Below are 13,743 nucleotides of genomic sequence, written 5' to 3' on the forward strand. Positions count from 1 at the left end.
GTATTACACACACACACATATATATATGGTCAGATAATTACACACACACACACACACACACACACACACACACACACACACATATAGTCTGACTATGTATGTAGTCACTGAGGCCCCAGGAGCTAACGTATGGGAAAGCCCTTTGTGAAGATGTTTAAATCTAAAGCATTATTGTGATTACTCGGTCACAGTAATGGACTGCTGTGGTCCTAGTACTTCCTCTGCTTCACTTGCCTTTGCACTGAGTCGATGAGACAGGTGGAATCTGCATTTGTTCACTTGATTGGCTCCGAGTTCTAGCACAGTCTGGCACTCTGTAAACACAAAGGAGGGACGCACAGTCCCAGGCCACCATGCTCTTCTGGTGTTGTCCACTGTGAATTCATATCCAGCTTGGCCGAGTGGTACCAGGTGGTTGAAAGGAAGCATTGCTTCAGTGCTGTTGGCATGGTGCCTGGGCTGCAGGCCATTGGGGTGGACACAGGATGGGCTGCAGGCAGCTCCATGAAACTAATGGGCTACAGCTTCCTCGTGACCCCCAGTTAACAGGGCTCTCCACCTTCTATGTGTTTTCTTCACCAAGCTTTGAGTTTTGCTAAATGTCTTTTAACATAAAAGCTGTGCTCACCCCCATTTCCCCCTCTCTCCCCTCCCCCCTCCGCATCCGCTCACTCTCTTTGACCTTCTGCCAGAATCTCTATTTCTTAACGCTCAGCCGCCTCCATCTCATTTACTCACCGTGTTTCGGGCATTGTAAATTCTTGGTGTTCAAACCCCCTAAGGTTACGTAAATATTACTTTGAATTTATCTTCTTTCTCTTTCTTTAGAGCTTTGTTTTCAGGTTCATTAGGGACTTCCTCTGGGTGTAATTACCACTGTTCTGTTTTGAGTGCTACCCACCTTCCCCTTATTTTGTTAAAAACGTCATAGCTCTTTTGAGATTTCTTTCACTTTTAAAGTTATTACCTGTCTGCCTGCACATCAATCTTGTTGATTCTATTTCAAGGCATTTTCCAGGGTGAGCTCCTGTATAACTGTTCTTCTGCCCTCCCCAACCCCCTTTTGCAGAAAGGTGAAATAGGACAAAGGAAAGGATTAGAACTCAAGGACTCAACCTTAGTCCTTTTGAGCACGGTGTATGCAAACCAATGCTATGTCTGCGGCCCACAGCTCCCTGTCTTGTAAAGCATTCTTGCGGTGAAATCAACTGCACGTATGTGAGGCTTCCGGAGAGGCTGTCTTTTATACCACAAAGGTGCACTCTTTTCCTTCCCCATCATTAATTTCATTAATGAGCCTCCCTTCCCCCAGTGAGATGCAGTTTCCTCCAGCTGAAACCAGAGGCCTTAGCAAACAGAATTTGTCTTCTGGGCTGTCATACATGGGCCACCTCTCACCTCTGGCTCAGGCAGGTGGTTTAAGTAAAACTCAAATTGTGATCATCGAGCATTTGATTAAAGCTAATATTGATTGGAACTCACAGGTCAGAATGGAAAATTAATTTTCCTCAGGTTGCAGTGCGATGGCTAATGAGCAATCACTTGATGCCATGATGGCACTTACTGATTCTGTGGGCTCAATGGGCAGCTCCATGCAGGCCACTGGGGGTTCCCCATAAGTGGCCAGGAACTAATTTTCCCTGGATCCAAAAGCAGGTTTTGTCATAGGAGGATGAGATATAAATCCCTTCTGAGCTCTTAGAAGCTGAACATGTGACGTTGGCCATGGGAAATACATTTCCTTTAGATTGGCCATCGGCCTCAAGTTGATCTGTTCCTTAAGTGCAATGGTGACCTCCCATGTTTAGTTATTCACCAACCAGGAGCTTCCTTGAGAGGTAACAGCTTCCCCAGGATGAAATAATGCAGCTGCTTCAGGCTGTGTATGGGATTTGTCCATTTTAATTTTTCAATTCAGCCTAGCTCATTTCTGTGAGCTGGGATTTTGATTATTCCATTTCCAAGACTCTCCTTGCCAAATGGAGCCATGGGGATGTGGGTGCTGGTTCAGGCCTGCCTTTGAAGGCAGGTGCAGGTGGGGGCCCAGGGCTATGTCCCACAGAAGTTACTTCCTGTTCACCTGTCTCTGCAGGGGGTGAACCACAGAGGAAGAGGAGATTGGAGTCTGGAGAACAAGGGCACAGGAAGTAGGGACCTGGAATATTGGTGGGCCAGCTGAGGGGTTATGAAAAGAGGGTCTGGTGAAAGAGGGGGATCAAAGCCGCAAGCACACTCAGCATTTTTGTATGCCGGGTTGCATGCATTTCTGAAAGGAATCAGGCCAGATGACCCTCCACACTGTGCTCCAAGATACATTGTGAACAGCTTGTTCAAAGTTTTAGGGCCTTCCAGGATAAACTGATGGTGGTGGTTACTTGGGCTCATTCTTTGCCCATTTGAAGCAGCTGAGGAGACTTCCTCAGAAACAGAAGGGGCTCAGGTAAGACTTCTGCTCTGTACAGAACATACTATTAATAGTCAACAAATAGTAATGGCTAATGATTACTCAGAAGCATGCTCAGGAGGAGAGGGTATGAAAATGATACGGAAAAAATTACAGAAAAGCGAAGGGGCACATTTAAAGAAAGAAGAACATGGGGCAAGTATACGGTTTGGGTAGGTCTGAAATTTGGCAGAGGCTGTTAGCCAGGTGGCCCAGTGGTGGAGAGCTATCCTGGGTTTTTGAGGAGTTGCTTTGCTAAAAATCTACTTTAAATCAGGCTTCTCTTAATCCAGAGGAGTCAGGTTGGGTTGCACATGTGTTTTATTTGTAAGAAGTGCAGTTTTATTATGTGTAAGAACATGGAATAAAGTGCACTGTCAAGGTTTCTCAGCCTTTTCAAGTGTGATAGCCATCTTCTTTCTTGCTGTGTAGCCTTTTTAATAACAAAATATAACTAACACAGAGGAAAGTATATTAAGACATAAGTGTTGACTTCTGGTTCCAACTAGATGGAGTGGCCCCATTTCTCCCAAGCCTTCCCTCTTACAGCTAAAAATTGCTGGACATAATACAACAAAGAAGTGCAGGAGGACTCTGAAAGGTGGAAAGGCAGCAGCAAGCAGCCTAGGATCTTGGGATTTATAGAATAACACAGTGGTGAGTTTCTTGGGTTTCTCCATCATGCCCACATACCCTGGACAAGAGCCTCCAACCCTGGATCAGTAATAGGCACAGACAAAACAAGTCTCTAAGAAATGCCTGTTTCTCCCAGTGAAAGGACAGGGGAAAAGATGGCATGACAACAAAAAGAAACCTTTTGGGGCAGTATCCACCCCACCCCAAAAACCCCAGTGGGCTGAACAGAATGCTTCCAGAACCACCTGTACCTGTTCTACCTGCAGAAGCTAGCTGAGGTGTTTCCACTCCCCAATCCAGTGGTGTGGGTATTGGAGCTGGAAGCTGGGAGCTAATTCTGCACCCCCCTGGCAGAGTAAATCCAAACAGGATAAACACAAATAAATCATAATTAAATTTCTTAATGACAAAACTTAATGTCTAAAAACCCAAAGCAAAGAAAGAAATCTTGAAAGAAGCAGAGAGAAGTACCTTACTTATGGGGAGCATCCATTTGAATAACAGTGGATATCTCACCTAAAACCATAGAGGCCAATGGCTGGGGAGGGACATCTCATCTGCACTTTTATTTTTATATGTGAAGAGCAGTTCTTCACAGTTATTAGAATGAAAATTCCATCTGCTACTTGCTATATATACAGACTTGGAGCAGAAGCCACAGACCTTTAAAAATGCTTATCTATGACTTGGTGGGGGCAGGATGGCAGAGTGGATCAATACTGTGCTTGCCTCCTCCCATGAACACATTAAAAGTATAACTAAATTATAGAACAATGAGCTTGAAGAACAATCTGAAGACTAGCTGCACAGAAGTCTTATAACTAAGGATATATAGAATAAGCCATGTTGAGACTGGTAAGAGGTGTGGAAATGCAAAACGAGCTGCTCCATACCCACATATGATGGTTAAGAATTGGGAGGTATGAATAGCCAAAGCAATCTTAAGAAAAAAGAACAATACTGGAGGTATCACACTTCCTGACTTTGGCTTGTACTACAGGGCTACAATAATCAAAACAGCATGGTATTGTCAGAAAAACAGACACATAGACCAATGGAATAGAATTGAGAACCCAGAAATAAAACCACATAAATATGGACAGATAATTTTTGACAAAGAAGCTAAAAACATACAATGGAGGAAAGCCAGCCTCTTCAATAAATGGTGCTGGGAGAATTGTATAGCCACATGCAAAAGAATGAAACTGGACTGCTATTTGTCACCATGTACCAAAATTAATTCAAAATGGATCAAAGACTTAAGCATAAGACCTGACACAATAAACTGCATAGAAGAAAACATAGGTACTAAACTTATGGCCCTTGGATTCAAAGAGCATTTTATGAATTTGACTCCAAAGGCAATGGAAGTAAAAGCTGAAATAAACAAATGGGACTATATGAAACTTAAAAGCTTCTGCACAGCAAAAGAAACCATCGACAAAATAAAGAGGACACTAACTGAATGGGAGAAGATTTTTTTCAAATAGTTCCTCCGATAAGGGGCTAATATCCAGACTATATAAGGAACTCATGCAACTCAACAACAAAAAAACAAAAAACCCAGTTGAAAAACGGGCAGAGGACTTGAAGAGACATTTCTCCAAAGAGGACATACAAATGGCAAATAGACATATGAAAAAATGCTCAACATCACTAATCATCAGAGAAATGCAAATCAAAACCACAATGAGACATCACCTCACTCCAGTCAGAATGGCTATCATCAACAAGACAAATAGTAACAAGTGTGGGAGAAGCTGTGGAGAAAAAGGAACCCTCATACACTGTTGGTGGGAATGCAGACTGGTGCAGCCGTTATGGAAGGCAGTGTGGAGGCTCCTCAAAAAATTACGAATAGAATTGCCATGTGACCCAGCAATCCCTCTCCTGGGTATCTACCCAAAAAATCTGAAAACATTTATACATAAAGACACGTGTGCTCCAATGTTCACTGCAGCTTTGTTTACGGTGGCCAAGACATGAAAACAACCAAAATGTCCTTCGATAGATGAATGAATAAAGAAGTTGTGGTATATATATACACAATGGAATACTATTCGGCGGTAAGAAAAGATGATATAGGAACATTTGTGACAACATGGATGGATCTTGAGAGTGTAATGCTGAGTGAAATAAGTCAGACAGAAAAAGCAGAGAACCATGTGAGTTCACTGATATGTGGTATATAAACCACATATCAACAAAAGAACAAGACAAACAAATGAGAAACAGAAACTCATAGACACAGACAATAGTTTAGTGGTTGCCAGAGGGTAAGGGGGGTGGGAGATGAGGGTAAGGGGGATTGAATATATGGTGATGGAAGGAGAACTGACTCTGGGTGATGAACACACAATGGGATTTATAGATGATGTAATACAGAATTGTACACCTGAAATCTATGTAATTTTACTAACAATTGTCACCCCAATAAATTAAAAACATAAATTAAAAAAAAAAAAAGAATTGGGAGGTATATCTCGCTTCAGAGGTCCTTCCTGAAGAGCAAGGGGTCCCAGCCCCACACCAGGAATCCCAGCCTGTAGTACCAATGCCAGGAGGAGGAGCCCCCAGAACATCTGGCTGTGAAAAACGTGGAGATTCCACCTATCTGAGTGAGATGGAGGGATGCGAGAAACCCAGACATCCTTTTAAAGGGCCTACACACAGACTCACGTGCTTGCAGGCACTCACCCTGGGCTCTGGTGGACAGACAGTAACTTAGGAGGTGCCAGAGACATATAGGGAGAGATGACGTTGTGTGGCTTCAGGGCAAGGACTGGAGGGACAGTCACCATTTCCCCTATTATATAAGTCTACTCAGCCAAGATTTGGAGACACAGCAAATCTACCAAAGAACCCCCATAAGATTGTTACCTGATTTCTCAACAGAAACTTTGCAGGCCGGAAGGGAACAAAATATTCAATGTGACGAAAAGTAAGAAATTATAAGCAACACTACTCTACCCAGCAAGGCTATCATTTAAAATCAAAGGACAGATAAAGAGCTTCCCAGACACGAAAAAGCTAAAGAAGTTCATCACTACCAAACCAGTATTACAAGGAATGTTAGAGGGAATTTTATAAGATGGAGAAAAAAGATCAAAATTATGAATAGTAAAGTGGCAATAACTACCTATCTATCAATTACTTTCAATGTAAATGTATTAAATGCTCCAATCAAAAGACATAGGAGGGCTAAATGGATAAGAAAACAAAACTTACATGTGCTCCTACAAACGACTCACTTATGAATGAAAGACACACACAGAAAGAAAGGGATGGAAAAATTACTTCATGAAAATGGAAATGAAAAAAAAAAACCCACAAAAAAATGCTGGGGTAACAATATTTACACAAGACAGAATAGATTTTAAAACAAAAGCTATAACAAGAGACAAAGAAGGACCCAGTGATCTAACTTCTGGGTATTTATTCGAAGAAACCCAAAGCGCTACTTGGAGGGGACGTGTGCGTCCATATGTTCACTGCAGCATCATTTACAGTGGCCAAGGTGTGGAGGCAGCCTGGGTGTCTGTCAGTGGATGACTGGATAAAGAGGAGGTGGTACATATATACAATGGAATATTGCTTGGCCATGGAAGGGAATGGGTTCTTGCCATCTGCAGTGGCATAAATAAACCTGGAAGGTATTGTGCTGAGTGGAGTGTCAGATAGAGAAAGACAGATACAATGTGATTTTGCTTATATGTGGAATCTAAGCGAACAAAATGAACAAACAAACAAAACAAAAACGAACTCATATATACAGAGAACATTTTGATGTTTGGCTGATGGAAGGGGGTTAGGGGTATGGGTGAAAAAAGGGGAAAGGATTAAGAAGTACAAGTTGGTTATTAAGAAATTAAGAAGTAGTTATGGGGATGTAGGGCATAGCATAAGGAATATAGTCAATAATACTGTAATAACTATGTATCATGTCAGATGGGTACTAGATTTGTTGGGGTGATAGATGGGAGGGGTTTGAGGCATGGTGAAAAGGTGAAGGGATTTAGAAGTACAAACTGATAGTTACAAAATAGTCATGGGGATGTAAAGTAAAGCACAGGCAATATAGTCAATAATATTGTAATAACTATGTGTGGTACCAGGTGGGTACTAGACTAGTCAGGGAGATGATCACTTTTTGAATTATATAAATTTCTAACCACTATGTTGTACACTTGAAATTAATATAAAACAATATGGAATGTCAACTGTAATTGGAAATTTAAAAAAGGGTAGGGGGAAAAGGTGAAAGGGAATAAGAGGTCCAAATTTCCACGTATAAAACAAGTATACATCATGGGGCTGTAATGTACAGCATAGGAAATATAGTCAATAATACTGTGATAGCAGGTACCATGTCAGATGGTTGCTGGACTTATGGTGATCACTTCTTTAGGTACATACATGTTGAATAACTATGGTGTACCCATGAAACGAATATAATATTGTACGTTAGCTATATCTTTAATAAAAATCTTTTTAAAATGTGTGGAAGAAGGGATAAAAAGGGTACTCAAGGATGGAAATGAAGGGGCAGGCTGGAAAAGGTAGGTGGAGAGTTTTCTCTTGGTGATGTTCAAAGCATATTGTTAAACTAAAGAAAGTTAGCAAGCAGCATGTTTCATATCCAACAGGTACAATATTTTGAAAATATGAAATGAATTTATTTTTCATTATTCCTCTACAATCCGTTTACCATTAGGGCTAAACCAAGAGGACTGTCTCCTCAGGGGGAGGAGGGAGAGACTTTATGTACCAGAATCAAAGTTTCGAGGCTGAACAAAGAGTTTTCCCACAAGCCATCATGAAGATGACTATGACTTGGGGTCCCAAGAGAAGTGAGCTGTGGGTGCTGAGGGGCTTGAGGTCAGGTGTGAGTAGGCTGTCTCTCTGTTGGGGAAAGGGGTATACAAACTATCCAACAGAAAGGAGGTTCCAGACAATGGAGACTCTGTTACAAACCCCAGACATTGTGAGGGAGAATAGAGACTGTGGGCTGGGCCTTCCCTTCCTGATATATCACTTAAGGGTACTCTGGGCTGCAGGTGCCAGAAAACTGAGTACTGCAGCTTACCAGAAGAGGGGTTTGCTTATGTGTTTTACTTTTAACTTTATTATCTTGGCCTGGAAATGGAAGAGGAGGAAGAAACCCTAAAACACTGAACATACAATTACCTCCAAAGAGATTGAGTTAAGCCAAAAGACACTGTTTTCAACCAAAAGCGAGTATATTATGTGGAATGGGAACTTTTAAGTGCCCTCTTCCCACCATACCTCCGCCAGGATTTGAGTATTCCAAACCACGATGAGCACAGTTATAGGAAATAAAAGATCTAAACATCTTGTAGCCCTCAGTCTGTACATGAGTGTGTATTCATTTATATGAAATAAAAATTCAAAACGGTTTCTTTTTCGGTGGTGAGGTCATGGGCTCTGTGTGTGTGTGTGTGTGTGTGTGTGTGTGTGTGTGTGTGTGTGTGTATTCCTTTTCTTTATTTGTTTTTGAATGAGGTGAACATTTTACGACCATGTATTGCATTTTATTTTCCAAAACAAAGTAAACTATAAGGCTATTTCCACTTAAACAAATGAGCCTCGCCCTCTTCACCCCTTCTTCACAGTACTAGTGGCTGTCTTTCTGGCCATGACTCCAGAGGCTGTCTTACCCAGAGAAGATGTCCATGAACTGCTTGATGGAAGGACCCTTGCCCTCAAAGCCTGTCATCTGGGACACTGGGATGTGCTGGGTGTCCCCACACAGGTGCGTCACCTCCTCATCTGGCACAGGCTGCAGGTAGGCCGTCCCCAGTTGGCACGTAATGGAAGGCATCAATCTTCATCAGAAGGCTTTTCTGAATGTCGTAGTGGAGGTCATGGACAGATGGCAAAGCTGGGGTTGTAATCATAGTTCCGAAGACCCTCTGGGTACTTGCAGTGCTCAATCAGGATGTCACTGGCCGCAATGAAGAGCTGTGGGTGCAGTGAGTCTGCGTCCTGGGCCACTCAGTGTGCAATCGTAGTTGAAGCCATAGACTTCAATATCATGCAGGCCGATCTCGTTGTTGGCATTGATGGCCATTGGGTTCAGGAGACTGCTGACGTCGGGGGGCAAGAATTCGTGCTAGTCCCCACAAGTCCTGGTAACGAGCCTACAGGTGCGCGCTGAGCTCCAAGCCGCTCGCGGTCGCTGGGGTGGGTGCAGAGCGTGGAGCACCCTGGCAATGGTGCCAGGACCCTAGGGCCGCAGCCAGGGCATGAGGGTGAGGACCAGGCGGTTCGCGGCCTGCAGTGGCCTTCTCACCGCAGCCTGCATGGAGCAGCCGCCTGCAGCCCCACACCCCCCTGCCCTCTGCTCGCTGCCAGTGCAGCCCTCCGCCTATACGGCGCTCTCTGACTTGTGTAATCTAATTTTTCTCAGCATTCAGACCATTAATTTTGTCTGTAAATATAATAGCTGCAGGTGAATATTTTTGCTCTTTTTTGCTAGGCATGATTTATTTATTTACTTTTCAGGGTTTAATTATATTTTTTTGGCATTAAACATTAGGCTCAGATTATCTCCCAAAAGACATAACTTTTAATATCATGGGGACATTAAATTTAATCATCTTCGGCAATTAATTGATGCTACCCTGGAAAATTAGCTTAGAGCAGCTGCAAACACGTGGAGTCCTGTGTCTTCCCCCATATTAGGTCTGATAAAACAGTGGCTGAGACCCTGCATTGCAGCCGGTTGACCTTCCCGAGGTGCAGAAATATGTATCCTGTCCTGGGTCTCCTTCACTGAACTGCAGGGAATTCACTCCATTGTCCACTCTTTTGAGACCATCCATATTCCTTTTCCATTTTAATTATTGTAAAAAGTGAAGCTAATCTTTTTAAAAATATGAACCTTTGGAGGTTGCTGTTCTATATTCTATAGACATCTCTATGGACCCTGGCAACCTCCTCCTAAAATATCCCCACACCTTAACTTTTCTTGTGGGTTGGAGATGAAATAAAGAAATTGACATTTTTAAGAGCACGATCAAGAAATCCATCTCATATATACTGTATTCCTGTATCTGGACCATGAAAACACAGCTGAAGAGAGTTAATGAACCTGAAAAATGAGCCTTTTGTCTTCTCAATTTTAGAAGAACTCTAAATGATGTTTCTCATTTTTGGACCATCTACAATTTTTCCTCTGTCTCCTTTCTAAAGAATCTTTATGTTTACAGTATCAAAGGTGCTCTTTGTGAATAAGATGGGGAAGACAGAAAACAGTTTTTCCTAAAGTATCCGGAAGGCAAGAATTCCAAACAAAGGTGTTTTTAACTAAAGATACCCTCCGAGAGACCACGGGCAGGAGATGTCTTTTCTCGCTGAGCTAATTATGGGAGGTCCTGGGGTGGAGAGAACAAAGGAGCTTGGTGCAGGATGCAGAGACCCCGCATGAGTGAAGTCACAAAGCCAAGAACAGATGCTCTCTTTCTTTGGAGTTGGAATCTAGCAATCTTTCTCTCCATCATGTCTTCTTTTCCTCGCTTGCTGCTTCTCTCCCTAGTGCGATTTTGCTAAACATGCCTTTGGGAGGTGCGCGTAGGTGTATTTTTAGTGTGTTTCTCTTACAACAGCCAATTGTCTCAGTGGGTTTCATAGAATATTTACAGTGAGGTTTTCTCTACTTGTCCCATTCAGAAATGTCCTGTTCACCTGCTCCAAATAAATCCCTCCTGTATTTAATTGTACAGAGGAACGCACGTGGGACAGATTTGCTGGATAGGGATTTCTCTTGGTTTCTGAGACTAGAGATATAACTGAGACCCTCTTCCTTTTTGTTTTAATAAGCACTATGTGCTCTGATTAAATTGCTTTTCATATTTATTTCTATCAATGTCATGGGACTTTCACTATACAGACACTCAAGTTAGTCCCTCACTTTTGAGAAATTGCCTTCCTTCTCTGGAAAGCTTTTATGGAACATGGGAATGTATGGAGCTTTTATTAATAAATAAAATCTGTGGATCATACTAAAACCAAAATGTTGCCAGAAAAACATCATCAGAAGTTCAGCTTTTCCTTCTTTGGAATTATTCTCTATTTGCTCAGAATAAACAATAAAACCAAGAACTTCAGTGCTGACCAACTCACTTTGGTCATAGTAAGTGTTTTGTCTCCTCCGTGTTCTATTTAACTGCTGGCTATGTTCACACACACACACACACACACACACACACACACACATACACCGGTGAGTGTGTGTGTGTGTGTGTGTGTGTGTGTAAGTGTGTGCTACTCACCTGGGTGGCTCGATTTGCAGTCACTAGCCACTGTGGCTCTTGGGCCCTTGCAACGTGGCTAGTCTAAATCGAGACATTCTGTAAGTATACTTGTAAAATATGCACTGGATTTCAGAGACTGAAAATTTGTAAAATATCTCAATTGTTTTACAATTGATTACATGTTAAAATAATAATGTTTTGGACATATTGGGTTAAATAAAACATGTTATTAAAATTAATCTTTTCTGTGTTTTAAACTTTAAAAATTTTACCTTTTAAAAACTCTTTCTACATTTTCCTTTTTCTTTTTCTTTTTTTTTTTTTGAAGGGGAACAAGACTTTTATTGGGGAACAGTATGTACTTCCAGGCCTTTTTTTCCAAGTCAAGTTGTTGTCCCTTCAATCTTAGTTGTAGAGGGTGCCGTTCAGCTTCAAGTTGTCCTTTCAGTCTTAGTTGTGGAGGGCGCAGCTCAGCTCCAGGTCCAGTTGCCGTTGCTAGTTGCAGGGGGCACAGCCCACCATCCCTTGCGGGAGTTGAACTGGCAACCAACCTTGTGGTTGAGAGGACATGATCCAACCAACTGAGCCATCTGGGAGCTCAGTGGCAGCTCATTGACTGATTTCATTCTAGTTGCGGAGGGTGCACCTTGCAGGCCCACATGGGAATCGAACTGGCAGCCCTGTTGCCCAGAGCTCGTGCTCTAACCAACTGAGTTACCCATCCGCCCCTCTTTTTACATTTTTAACATACGTATGTGGCTCACGTTATATTTCTCCTGAACATCACTGGTATGGGCAGTACACCCATTACCTAAAATCCCAGGTAAGGGGCTGTGTAGCTGATATTCCCTCTCTATGTACCTTATGCTTGACTATAATTATCATTTTGGATCCAGTGAATCTTTTGGACTCAATGTGTCTTTTTACAATACTAGACAATGTTAGTTAGATGTTCTTAGATGCTTTTTTTTTTTAACACAACAAAAGTATTAACCATAAAGAAAGGAATCCATACTACAAAAGGAGACCATGTACAGATACTGCATATTTAGGAAATGTATAATATATATAAGTGTATAATTGCTACAAATGAGATATGGCTTAGTTTTGGTATTAACTTTCCACCCTTCCTCACTAGACAGCATACACTTTGAGCCAGGTTTGAGTAAATCCATCACTTTTGGGCCTGGTTTTTCTGTCATTTGTGTCTTGTGTGCCCTGCTCTGTGTTTATTTCCTACCGTTCTGCTCTGGAATCCTTGTTTCCTGATATCAGGACTTCCTATCCCAATCGCAGAGATAGCTTTTGGTCTTTTTGCAATTGCTCAATAGAAGGATTTAAAATAAAACATCTTCAATAAATTTCTATAACTGTCTCTATTCCCAACAGCACAGGCTCTGAGGAGATTTACTCTGTCTACCCCGCTTTCTGCAAATGGTCTGGTAGGGGTGGCATCTCTTTATGTTTTCTCTGCTCTGAATACTGTATAACTTGCAAAGCTGGGGGCTGCTCTCTGTTCTGCATCTTTCTTATCTACTTGAGTTGTATGCTTACAAAGCCATCTTGGCTTTTGGTGAGAGAATAGTGTCCACAATGAGTCTAAAATGATAATCGCTCTTCAATTTGTTCAGACAGACTAGAACTCTGCAATGCTTTTCTGTTTCACTGTTAAATAGCTATCCCCCCTCTACCCCATCAAGGTCATAAATAGTTGATCAAAATATTTAGCCAATAAAAATAGTTCCCATCCTAGAGGGGAATTTCTCCATTTCTTTATTCCAGTTTAAGAGGTATCAAAACCCACATTGGGATTCAAGCTGTACTAGGCACTCACAATGTGCAGAAAAGTATACAGAATGTTTATTTTTAAACATTTTCTTGGGTCAAACCAATATTTGGTATACCAAGCTTAGAAATAACAACCTAAGAAGGTGCAGGGTAGGTTATATGAAAGAATGCGTTTTTCAAGTAAAAAAACCCAGCTTGTTGGTTAAGCCACTGATGTCCTTCTGCTTTCATCATAATTGCTCAAGAAAACTTGATGCTTGTGATTTTCTTTTTTTATTTTTCAGTTTTCATTTTTATCTTTTTTTTGTAACTGAAATTTCTAGATTGCTTCTGGACGACTCAGGAAGATAGAGACAAAATTAACGGGAGAAATGCTTTGTGCATTGTTCTCACTAGACAGAGACCACTTTTGTACGGCCCAGGTACTGCCCCAGTCTGGTTATTCTTCAACATTTTAGAGTCCCAAGGAGTTTGTCCTTGGGGTCAGGATTGCATTGCTGGTTATGTGTGTGTGTGTGTGTGTGTGTGTGTGTGTGTGTGTGTGTGTGTGTGTGGTGGGAGGGGTAGGATTAACTTCCAGCCTAAGCCACTTTTTAACAA

Source organism: Rhinolophus sinicus, chromosome 2, assembly GCF_057876585.1.
Source record: "Rhinolophus sinicus isolate RSI-liver-muscle chromosome 2, RSI-T2T, whole genome shotgun sequence".
Taxonomy (NCBI): domain Eukaryota; kingdom Metazoa; phylum Chordata; class Mammalia; order Chiroptera; family Rhinolophidae; genus Rhinolophus; species Rhinolophus sinicus.